Source organism: Nipponia nippon, unplaced genomic scaffold (genome assembly GCF_047370975.1).
Source record: "Nipponia nippon isolate SJK-2023a ecotype South Korea unplaced genomic scaffold, ASM4737097v1 scaffold_6, whole genome shotgun sequence".
In the NCBI taxonomy this organism is placed as follows: Eukaryota; Metazoa; Chordata; class Aves; order Pelecaniformes; family Threskiornithidae; genus Nipponia; species Nipponia nippon.
The window spans coordinates 74,503,408-74,516,964 of NW_028262380.1; positions in this window are offsets into that span (position 1 = coordinate 74,503,408).

Sequence of the window (13,557 nt, forward strand, 5' to 3'; positions counted from 1 at the left end):
ATTTACGAGTTGCATTGGGTGTTGAAGGTGTTTTAACTTGACAGAAATATAACATAAAATAAGTTTATACACATTCCTCCCTTCACCTGCTCAACATCAAGTGTCTCTCAGGTCCAGCTTCCTCTTGACACCTCTCACCACGCTGAACAAAAAGAGTTTATTCTTGGTTATTCCTTTAACCACTTTTCTTTCACAAAAACCGCTATCCAAAGCTTAACATCAGCTCTTAAAGGTTTGTAGGATTCTTTCTAGGTTTTCTTCTTTGTTTTCCTGTGAACATACCTTTTCACAACTATAAATGTCTTTTTTTCCCCAAGATGTAAAGGGAAAGGACTGAGGAAGGACCAAGTTTATTCCCGGTCCTAGGCACAGCTCAGCTTTATTTCACAAGATCAAGCAACAGGACATTCAACAACAGGCAGGGTGAGGGGAAGAGGCACACATCCTGACACGCTGACAGTATGTTGACAAACTTCTTTCAGCATCAAGAGACTTCCTTCTTTTTGCAATTCATTTAAAGCTCTTGCTCAAGGTTTTTGAACAAATGGGCCATTGGCAGTCCCTCAAGGATTAATTTTCAAAAATTATAGCTCCCAAAAAAAGCACTGCTTACAGATAAACATTTACTTCTGCGAGTCAAACCAGCACCCCCACCCACCCACACCCTCCTCCACACACAGAGCCACATTTCAGATTCTGGAGAAGATAAGCATTGGAGCCAACATTTTAAAGGCACTTTGAATATACCTCTGGTGGCTCAAAAATGTCTCAATCAAATCTTTTTTCTTTCTGGAGAGCAACATGATGCAGTGAACATTTATCTGATGTTTCAGATTATTAAGTCTGGATAATAATTCCTTGCTGCTGGCGCAGTGAGGTTCTCTCCACCTGCCCCAAGCCCTACGTCCCTCCCCACCCCCCCGCCCCGTAATGCAAATCTATGCTCTTCATGTACCAAATAAAGAACTGCAATCAGAGACAAGGGAGTTGCCTGCAGCTGAGCTGACAGTGACAAACTTCAGGTTATACAAAAGCTCTCCTTACAAGCTATGCCAAACGGTATTACAAGCAAAGCCAGCAATCTGAACCAGCAGCCCTCTAGTTCTCACTGCCTGCGCTATATTCCTACCTTCAGCAAAAAATCCTTCAGGGCAGCAAGAACAGCAGTAAACCTGTCATTAACAGCCACAGTACTGTCACATCAGCGACTCTCCCATGTCAGCTACAATCTTTAGCTCAGCTGTTTGCCTCTTTGGGGAGAGCTTTCCTTGGCTGTCAGGAAATAGAACACGTACGCTGGTCCTTCATAAGCATATACAAGCACTCCAGGGCACAAATAAACAAAACAGTCCTATTCTTTGGGAAATCATGTTGATTTTTAAAAAGAAGCCAAAAGATGCCTCTGTGAATAGTCCTATATATGAACTAGCAAAGTAGAACTTACATGTAAATATGTCGTGTAGAATAAGCCACTGTCACTCGTTTCCTTTCCCTGCACCAGCATGGGAAAACAGATTGTTTCTACCACATGCTTGCTACAGAACTATGTTTCCAAAACACGTAGCTGAAGTCCTTGAATCACAGCCAAACAATTGGCTAAAACCCTGGAAGCCTACAGATCATTACCTTGGGCACTGGCATCTAGAAGCACCAAAAAGATCTCTTTCTTCAGGTCTCATCAGCCTTTCTGCCCCTGTCAACATCAGCTGAAAACAACTGCTACAAATAGGGGAGCATATCTGTTCAACAAACAATCCAAGGTGCTATCCATCAGATAACACCATCTGAAGAGAGAGAAATTTCATAAAAGTAACTTTTTGGTACAGCCAAAGCATTTATACCACAGCCGAGTTGTTGCAGTGGCAAACTAATGGCATTCTGATAAAGTAACATAAGCTTCAGAGAAACTTGGAGCGTTAAGACAAGAGTTTTTGAGGCCACCAAAATTGCTGGAGCTTACTCTCATCTCTGGCCACATAAAATACAGCTGCTAAGACATATCTCATGGGAGTGAGCAGAGAAATAACACCACTATCAGAATGTACTTGGTAGTGCGGTTAAGAGGCAGAAGAAACAAAAAGTATAAACATCTTCAAGTTACAATCCTCCACAGTACTGAAGGCTGTAGGAAATTATTTCAGAGCATATGTTGGGAGGCTTGATTACCTAAGTACACTCAGAAATCCAGATTAATCTAATGGAATACTTAAGCCATTAAATCCTTGTGTGGGTACTCTCATTCAGAATTATGGTGGATTGTTCATCTTGAATTCATTTTCAAGATTAACTACTTGGAAGAGTAGACTTCTCATCAACTATATGCCTCATTCTTACAATTATTTACATAGTAAAACCAAAAGGAACCAAGGTGTGACTGAGACTACAACAGCACTCTGTACCTGCATATAAAGACCTCAAGAAACAATAGATACAAACAAATGCTGCTGTTCATCTCCCAAACAGCAGAGGCGTATGTGTCCCCCACTGGGCATGCTGGCTTTCCACAGCATAGCAAACCAAATTCAAAGCCTCAATCCTCAAGAGCAATCAATGATCTAAGCACAGCTCATACGAGTAAGAGATGCACTGGAGACTATGAAGCAAAAGAACTTCCTTCCCAAAAGCAACTCCTCTGTGCAGGAGACAAAGACCCAAGAGCCAGCCAAGTCTGTGGAAATAGCTTCTCATGGGTACCAAAGTCCATGACAAGTCCAGGGACCTAACAGCCACAAACTAAGACAGTGCTTAAATGCAAGTATATGCCAAGCAAGGCATACTCCACTCCTGCCTGTGGGAAAGACAACGAAAGAAGATGATAGCTGTAAATTAACACACTGTATTAAGATATTCAGGTGATTAACACAGACCCTGTAGTGAGCAGAGTCACTTCAAAGGGCTTTGTCAGCCCAGTTATGGCAGCCGGTTGATTTCTTTTACATCTCTTAGCAGAAGAAGCTTATGTAGTAAAAGAGACCAGCAGTAAACCAGAAAAGGATAGAATTGTTCAGGGCCTTGTAAGAGAAACAGTAATTTCATACAATGGGAGTCAGGATATGAAGCTGAAGAAGATGCAATTCAGACAGAAATAAACTAAGCTATATAAAAGGTGAGTTACCACAATCCAAAAAAAAGATACCTTTACATATCCAGTGCTGACAAAACATATATTTTGACTATGGAGTAAGCATCATGACCTCTACAACAAAGCAGCGCTATCAGCCACACACGGGACTTGTGTGTGCAATGATGTACATCTTCACTAGTGACAAATTCACAAAAAAACTGTATACTATATGCAAAAATAAATTAAAAATTATAATCCACAAATAAGATATATACCCAATATGGTTTGTCAAGAACTAAATGTTTTTAAAAGGATCTGATCTTTGCCTGTTCCTTAAATTGGAACTACTTTTAAATAATTTCTTTAGCAAAGCTTTAGTAGTAATGAGTTGCACAGAAGACAGAGAAAACCACAGAAAGCCCTAGAAGGATCTAAGATAGCTTTCCTGCTAACATCATGCTGAGAAAGCCTACAAAAATTCAACAGGTCTCCTGAGCAGTTGTTTTCATTAGATTTGCTCGGCTTTACTTCATTTCGGTTAAATGGCTGAAAAGGAACCTTCTCCCTTTACATCCCTGTTCTCCTCCAACACTATTTGCAGCAACCTTCTCTCTGGTGATAACGCAAAACCAGAACTGCAAGTCTATATATAAATATGCCATAAGATTCCCGTGTTTGTCGGCAAGTATGAGATTCAACTAAAACGCATTTGAAAGAAAGTTTAAAAATCACCCATAATTTTTAAACAAGGATTTCAACTCTCATTTTCTTCCTATTTTGTATCGCAAACACCTCCAAACACACTGCATAGAGCTTAGACACCTAACCACCTCATTTCTGAGCCATCTCACCTACAACTGGATTGTTTTTTGTCAAGACGGCCTGAGCTTCTAGACTCCTTCTAAAAATATGCTTGCCTCTTCCACAACATACAACATTTTACTCATGAATGAACTCGATGGTGCTAGCAGCAGGTGTTGTGGGAGAAAATAAACAGTCTAGGAGAAGATCCCCTGCTGTCCTTTGTATTCTTAAGGTCTCACTCAAGCGTACCTCTGTAACAGCTTCAAACTATACAAGCTGAACAATATATCATGTTATTTGTTTCCTTTACATGTATTTCAATCCTTCTGTGAAGAAACAGGTGTGACATGACTACTGCAGGAATAATTAGATGCAAAAGAATGCAGAAACGAATAGGGAGGAGTGGAAGTGGAGCCTCTCCTTTTTGTAGCAGCTCAGTCTTGAAGATCCACCAAGCTGGCCCACCTGGCTGCATCATCAGACAGAAACAAGCATCTCTACAGGACCATCCAAGTCCACCTAGAGTCATTAGAAAAGCTGTAAGAAAACTGATTTTATAGAAAGAGGATCTTCTAGATGAAACAGTCTTTTTCAGAATCATTTCAAGTTTCTCTCTGCACACTGATACATCTCAATGTGCCAGGCCCGAATTTATGAAATGGTTCTGTTGGTCCAAAATTGGGCATTTTGGTTAAAAGTAATTCCAATGAGGAATTCACTCGGCTCTACTCAGTTGTAAAAGTAGTTGATACATGCCTGAAAAACAATTATATGAGGATCTGCAAGAAAGTCTTGCCTGCTCTGTTAGATGGAAGTAAGAACCAAACCCTGAACTTACAGAAATTCTTTCTTTAAAGATATTCACCATGTCAAAGCTCTGCATCTGGAGTTCCTCAACAACTAAATGAAAATCAGCATTTTAAATGCAAAGAGGACAGTAAGGATACTGTAGGTTGAATACTTGGTTACCTACTGCCAGAAACAGTCAGCTGCTTTTATACCATATGAAAAGGTTTTGAAAGCTGACAAAACTGAGGATTCTACCGAAGTACATCAGACACATGACTAGCATCCAAGACAAAATTATCTGAGGATGGAAGTAGATTATTTTCTTTTAATTGTGAGGCATGAGTCTAATCGTTTAGAGTAGGCCATTTCTTCAGTGGGAAAAAAATTCAGATGATAGCATCTATCTCCTTGCATGTCAAGTTTTGGCCTTTTATGGTACAAACTGGATCAACCATAAATGCTTTCTTTTATTTGTCTGTCAACAACTCCTCACTGCTTTTATTTTCAGTCTCCTGATTTTCATTTCGCACGGATAGTTTGATTTGTACAAAAAAACACAGTTTATATTGATCCAAGATGTTCACATCTGTAAGATGATATTAATAGGATTATGCCAACATGGAGAATATGTAGAAAACGCGACAACCTAAAATATACTTTCTGATACCAAATAAAAACTATGAAACCTAACAGATTAGGTTATGTGATGTAAAAATATTTTACATCATTCGTGACCACTCATGATAAGAAGCAATGAGGGAGACATCAACTTTGTTTCAAAATGCAATTCTTAGATAAAAAGAAACCTAAAAAGCTATCTGCAGTCATCTGTAATGTATAATTGCACAGATAACGCATATTTGCTAATGCACTTATCAAGGAATTCAGAGTCAATTTTATGAAAAGAAACAAATTGATAGATCTGGAGGACAAGGTATAGACAGCGAATAAATGTACAACAGCAACAAAATTAATGCAAGCTCTCACATACTTCACTGGGACCTGAAGAAAGCCCTTTATATATATATCTAATGAGAGTTTCAATTCTCATACACATGTATTGATTTTGTATCCTGTCAGGAAAGTGAGCAAGACTGCCCACTTATCTATTTCTATGTTGTGGAAACACGTTACATCTTATTTATATTAACATGAACCAAACAGCACGTGGCTTAGGTCTACATAAAATACTGATCCAATGCATGCCATCTTTAACATTCCCTTGCTAAGATTTGAAATAGTGAAGAAAACAGTATGACCATTGTTTCTCCCAACTCCTTCCAATCAAGACAAGTCACTACAAATTACCACTAGCATCATCACCTAAAGAAACTGCCTCCTGAAGACACTCTCCACTTAAAAGAAGCTGGAAAAATTTGGTTTTAGAGATGAAAGAAAAAAAAATGCTGACAGCCAGGAAGTGGGACTGCCTGGAAAAAGCAGCTCATGCTACTCTCCAGCAATTTTAAGGAGAATTTCACAGGAATGCTCCCTATATGTCACATGCTATCAAGAAGCTAGAATGGATATAATGCTATGAATCATGTATGGATGAAAATACTGGAGCTACAGATAAAAATAACGGAGCCTGTTACCTATTAATCGGGTCATTTGGGGCTCCACATCACCAAGAGACATGCTTGGGAAAGGTGAAGACTGAAGCCTATGATAACATCTAATCCTGATAATGTTAGCTTTTGAAGAAAAACTCACCATACCCTCGGGGAGGTATTCATTCTTTCTCTACAGCAGAGCAACATCAAGATCCTGACTACCACAGTTGTTACCCACAGGGAGCAAAGCCACTAGAACCACAAGAGAAAGAGTCTGAAGGCTCAGAAAAAGGCCAGTCTATCTTGGATTCACTGCCACAGGGAGGAAGAGAAAGAGCACAGCTTGTAAATCAGGTGGTCTCAAGTCAGCACTGGAAGAGTGAATCTATCCCTCCCTGTAGGTGTTCTTCTGGTCATCTGCAGTTGACGTTCAAGTTGTCAGAGCGGTGGTTTGTACTACAATGAAAAGTCCTCAACAAATATGCTGAGGTACACTGGCTTTACCTGAATCCTGACCAGATAACTTCAAAAGGTAAGTAGGATTCTTGACTGGATACGTAACCCATGTTGAATATATATATGTATGACTTGCGTGTGCATGTGTATAAGGCTATTTTAAGTAGAGAAAGAATCTCTGCATCTGGATTCATCCTTTGGATATTCTGTTCTTTGTTCTTTTTTTCCCCACAGGTCACGTCAATGAACGCCATATATACATGAATCCCAAACAGCATAATCTGCAAGATTCTTAACTCATCCAGAGTCTTGATTAGACTTCTATGCTTGCTCTGTCTCTGAAGTGGGAAAAACATATGTATGGGAATAGGTAAGAAGGTTTGAGAAAGGGTTTCTGAAAGTGTTATGCAGCTTCATAATTCCATGGGATCAAAGTCGCTTCTTTTCCAAGTCAGACCAAGGAGTTTCTGTTTACTGTAATGGAGATTATGGTCCAAGTTATGCTGACCACTCAAGGCTTACAAACTTTTCTAGTATTAATCAGCCAAGAAACCACGAAGAGAGCTGTTTTGTTTTGCTTATTTAAATAAGCAGACCTTTCTCAGATTATTAGTTCAGAAACACTTTTATATCTGAAGAGTCATATTATATTCCTTATCTTCATGGAAATAAAATACAAAAGTAACTTCACCACTCTTTCTCCCTTCCCTAAACAAAATTGTAAAAGCTGGAAAATTTTTTTAACAAAAAAAACCCCCCAACCTAAGTAAATTCTGAGTTCCAATTCTCAACTCCAGTACTGCAAGAGAAAGGAAGTTGAGATTTTGACCCAAAAAGCCAGATTCTTAATTAGTACAAACCTCAAAGTTCCAAATTCATCTAACATGAATCACTGCTTCCAACTGTTGAAGTAAATTTAGTATACGTCAGCAGCACAGCATCCCTTCCTACAAATGAAGGGAGAACAAAGGGAAACTGGATTTTGAATAAGGTTCTGAACTATCATTTTTTGCTCTTGGTTAAGTCTTCAGAAGTAGAAGCATTAGCATTATCAAGATCTAGTCCGTTTTTTTTACTGCAAGATAAATTAGGCTGTTTTGATACACTCTTCCCACACAAAGCTGCGTATTTCCTTTTTGCTTGATGGAGAAATTGGAATTGGCTAACATTAGGCTCTTAAATGACAATTAACTTTAGCAATGTTAAGAATGCTTTCATTCAGTTATTCATATTATTGAGATTGAAGTTTTTTTGTGGCATAACTGTTGCTGTTCCAGTTACATTATAACTAAAAAAGTGTTTTCTATTCTCTCTTCCTACTTCTTAAAGGACTCACTGAAGTAAAATTTCAGCGAAAGATGAATGCAACTCTGGAGGAGATAAGTTGCTAACAAACAGGAAAATTTGAGTGTTAATTATCAGCATGAATTGAAATAAATTCCCTTCTTAGGAGGTTGCTATTCTGAGTTTCCAGTGTAAAAGGGAAGAACTTGCCTTTCCTTCTTATCTTATATATTATGCTAATTAATTTATTTTAAACAAAGCAGGAGATGGTATTTCCCCAGCCTTTCCTCTCCTTGTTGTGTGTTTCCTTGCACAGATTTTAATTCAGAGCTACATACTTTAGGAAACATGTGGAACGGAAGGTATGATTTGGCTTAGAGGTAGAGATTTGTTTGTTTTGTTGTGATTTGGGACTGATTCAGTAGCACACTTCAATTATGATTCTCTGAGTATTTAGTAAAAAAGTAGAAAATGCTCAAGAGCAGTAAGGAAAAAGCTCTCGAAAGCAACAGGCAAGGAGAAATGCATACCTCACATTTACAAAAAGAAAAGCCATTTTAGGTTTCATAGTTCCTCACCCCACAAAGGCAGAACAGTCTTTTAATTGCGCTTTCTGGAGCTTTACCTTTGGCAACTTTTTTTTTTTTTTTTTTTTTTTAACACAACTGAGGGAATGCTACACTATAAATAAATAGAATAGCATGGATGCCTTAACATGCAATTTTTTCTCTCCCTTCAGAGATTGCTGTATGTAACTGTATTCCATGGCTACAACTTTTTTCCTTCACCTTAGGAGCTCATTTTCTTGTCTAGTTTTGCTTCCTTTCTCTTCTACGTGCTTAATTTTCCGTTTTTCCTTTATATATGTAGATATAGATATATTTCTCCATCCTGTATTCTCTCTCTCTCCCAGAAGAATATGTGCTGATTGAGAGGCTGCACAGGCCTGAGCCTCACCTATATAGCTGAACCTTATGAAAAGAATGTAAGCACACGATTTTTACACTATAACCACATCCTGATGTATGGTACTGCTTCCAGTGTATGCAAAGCAATTTTAAAGGCGATTTACAATGAAAAAGTCCAGAACGGAAGCCTAGTACAAAAAAAAAAAAAAAAACCAAGCCCCAAATGGCCTTAATCACTTTGGACTTCCTTACATTATAAAGGAGATGAAAACATGAAGAAAACAGAGTTCTTATGTAAGACTGCACTAAAAATAATTATCTTGATACTGATCTTCACTGCCTTATAACTTTTATATGCCAAGGTTTCCCATAGAAATAATCTTCTCATGCTCTCTCTCACTCTACTAATTTCTGAATCAATAGGCTAATTTCCTCAAAGACAGTGATTTTCATCAAACGTTATGACACTAGGTAGTTAAGCTGAGGAAGGAGAGTATCAACCTCAACAGAGAGAAAGGCTGTAACTTGTGTTTCAGCCTTACTAGACACCAGAAAATGCATGCATAGCAAAGGTATTGAAATTGTCCTATCTGCAAAAAAGCTGCAGCTAAATCTCACATCTTCCTAGACACCAAAAACTCCAGCTACTCAGGCAAATCTGTAAGAAAACAGGGTTTATTTGTTCTGCTGCTGGTGGCGTGACTTGATTGAGAACTGCTTTCACAGTTTTTATAAAGGCAGTTCAATTAACTTACATACCCGATTAGCTGGTCTAATCATCTGATTTAGTTAATCTAAATTCCTTTTATTCCTCATCTTTCCCTACTGCAGCCTTCATCTGTGCTTTGAAGACATAGGCAGCATTCATCACATCTGCAAGACAACTGGGACAGAAACAATTCCTCCTATGGAAAACTTATGAAACATTCCTCAAAACCATCCATGCATCATAACATAAAACTTTATGGAAAAAAAAAATTACCACGTAATTTAAGCACATGACAATAATGATAGACTGCATAAGGTGACACAGATGTCTCCCTTCAGGTTATCTTCTGCCAGATGTCTCAGCTAGCAGATTTGAGTGGTGAAAGGTACACAAAACTCCTATAAGTACATTCACTTGTCACAGTCATTTTTTCCTTGGTCTGTTATGTCGTTACTAATGTTGGTAGAACTAAACAAACATGAAACATTTTTAGAATGGAAAGAAAAATTTACAATAGCCAAAGTATCTGCTTGTCAACCACACTGTTCTCGTCTTGGCAACCAAAGAATAAGTTGTCTAAGAAATTATTTATTGTCTTGTTTGGGAACCAAGTTTAACAGTAGGGCTGGACAAAAAACCCCACAAGTTGCTGCACAAAAGACAGCGTTATTCCATATGCCTTACCCAGCAGTGGGAATTTTATCAGTGTTTTGAGTGCAGAACCAGAGTTATTCTTTGGGTAAATAATTCATACTACATACTGCTTGAAGGGAATTGTATGCAGCCCATTTTCCCCCATAATGGAGAGTATAGTTTAGCAAATGAATTAAAGCTTTCAATCCTGATATGCAGTTGTGCAAGAGAACAACTGAATTCATAATTAGGTGAATAGGTTTTTTCTCACATCTTCCCCCCCCAAACGAGCAAGAGTAAGCCATTTGTTGAGCTTGGTTTGGTTTTAGAACAGCTTTGATGACTCAAGTAATATTCAGCTCAAATTAGCATCACAGAGTCTCTTATCCAGCTTTGTTGAACTAAAAATTGAACATGGTATTAGCAAACAGCACTACGCTAAAATAGTTAGTCTGCTAAGTGTCACTTCTTGTATCAAACACCTAAAAGGTTTTCCTGTGATTTACTACTTAATTACAGCTACAATCATGCTGCAGAAGAAGCCCACTCTTGGTGGTTTTTCCTTAGATTTATTTATGTGTATTTTTGAGAAAGTTTATCTTAAAATTAGGGTATGAATTAAAGCTGCCCTACCAGATTTGACAAGGAGGAAGCATTAGTCTATTTTATACCTGAAGTGTACAATACCTGCGGGCAAAGTTCAAAAGTACAATCAAAATTTGTGAAAACACCACAAATACTGATCACATTTTAAGGTCAGCTGGTCACTTTTTAACTTTCAAGCACTTAATTTTGCAACCCTGTCTGTGCTAGCAGAAATACTAAACAATATGAAAGTTTCTGTGGAAACTTTGGGAAAGTCAGTTGCCTCAATAAGCAACCTGAATGCCGTGTCTTATGGATTTCTCATGTCTTACTTTTTTAAAAATAACATTCTTAAAAGTGTTTTTCCTCCAATCACGGATATGCACCTGCAACTTCATGTTCCCCTTGGGAGGTCATTTGGGGCAGGAGAACTAGAAATGTATAACTATGAGACATTCTCTCTTGAAATAATGATTCTAATTGTCATGCTCACTAGAAAGATATTAATTGACAAATTCCAGTATGAAATTTGATATTTCCAAAGGGAAAAACTGAGAAGACGGACAAGACCCTACACTGGCTAAGGACACGTGGGCATTGAATGGCTTTCATAGTTTCAGCTAATGGAAGACTGCATTTACCTTGTAAATTGATGCATTTTTTTCTTCTCTTTTTCTGCTTACTACTGTTGCATTTCCATTGTGCCAGGCTAAGCAATTGCAGGCAGCAATCACCTCAGAATTAACCTGACTGTAGGTAATGAGGAGGAAAATGCAATAAACATTAATTGAATTGCAGGAAACACCTACTATCGAGAAGTGACTCTAAAGTGCTTGGAAAACATATGGAAGGAAGAGGTGTAAATGCGCCTGCCACAAGGCCTGATTCCATTCCTGCTTCAAATCCTATTCAAATGAAGACGCACCCACAGCAGGTTACACCTTACTCCTGTGATGTGTGTATATAATGCTACATTTCACAGAGGATCTCTTTCATTGCTCCTTCGCTTCTCCCACTCCCCTCCCCAAAAAAACCCAACCCTCACACATGTACTGGGATTTATACTCCATTCCTCAGATCTCCCAGCGGTCATCCTCAGAAAACGCACGGATCTGACTCACAACTTGTCCTATGTAACGGATTTACGTGCTCTTGTTTCTTGGAATCCTTCATGTTCTTCCTCTTTAATTTTGACATTTCAAGGCAGGCAGACAAACAAACAACCAACATATGTTCCTCCTCAGTATCTACCTGAAATACCCATGGCTGCTAATGGCATGGGCATTAAGGTAATAGATTTGAATATTGCACACTGCAGACATTTCATGAACCCTGGGTTTCCAAGGATTCCTTCTGCATCTTTTTCTTTACTTTACAGCAACCATCCGCAATGCAAGTGTTGCTTCTTTTGTTAAAACATGCACACAAAAAATTATAGGAGCTGCTTGTTTTGAATTCTTCAGTTATCTCGCATAGAGAGGAGCCTGCACCAGAGTAGAGCCACAACACCAGCCCAGATTATCACAGTAGCATGATCTCACAGCACACCGAACTGCACTCTATCACAGAACAGAACGTCCTATTCCAAAATACAATTGAAATATCTACTTTTCTCTACTGATACCAAGCTTCCCCATGGTAGGTGGCAAACTACATGCCTTCTGAAGCTATGTTTGTCCTTATCCTTGCCTTTAGTCAAAGCATTCTCTGCAGTTCCAGAAGCGGAAACAAATCTGCAAATATTTATACACCATGGGCACATCCAAGCACCACCATTCTGACTGCCTAGCCCTTCAAATTTTGTTCCATGTCTTTCATATTCTCTCTCCCATCCCTCTGGCTTGTAAGGTTTTAATTTTAGATTCAGATAATTTAAGATTACTGCACCTAATAAGAAATGGTTTAGGACGTTTTTCTCCTCTCCTCCCATTAAGAAAAACAAGAAACACTTATATTACACACATTTCCAATTCTGTGCACTGTACGCTAATGTTAGCTGAACTACGGTACAGAATTGCAATCTGCTACAACAGTGTACTTTTTAGTTATACAGTAGTAAGATTTTCATTAAAACCATCCAATTAACATATAGTTTCCTACTAGTTGGGATTTTAACTTTAATTTTTAAGGAAAGAAGGATTTTGTGATATTCCTGCAGAAGTGCACATAGACATATAGAAGGAGTCCAAGTAACTTCTGTAGCCATTGGGCAATTTCGGTCAAACTGAAGTTGTCCATTATCAGAGGGAAGCCACAGGGGCGAGGCACATTATGAATAATGCCATCTCAAGAGAAGCTTCAGATGGAGTTCACACCTTGTCAGATGGCAGAGGACCTAACTGCTGAATGATATTGCCATGAGTAAGTCTTCCTGCTGCTCACAGAATTAATTCTGTGTGCCAGCACTGCAGTGAGAAGGGAAAAACAAAGGGTCAAGATCCCTTGGAGCAAATTTTCTTTTCTCCTGGTTATATTCACTCCCAGCTAGCTGCTGAGGGTAAGGGAAGGAAGAGCAGGTGGAAGCAGGGAAGGGAGGCTATTCAAATCAAATGCCGAAAGTTAGAGTAAATGAGTCACTTGGAGTACAGTCCTACTCTAAAGAATCTCCTCTGAAAGATGGTTGACAGCACAACGTTCTGCAGGAGTCTCTCTCTCCACCAGCCTAAAGAGAAAGGTAACCCCTGAAATTAAGTGGCTAAGGTTGCATGGTGTGACCATCATGAGTTACATTTGCAGAAATAACTTTTATCTGAGTCCAGTCTCAGAATATAA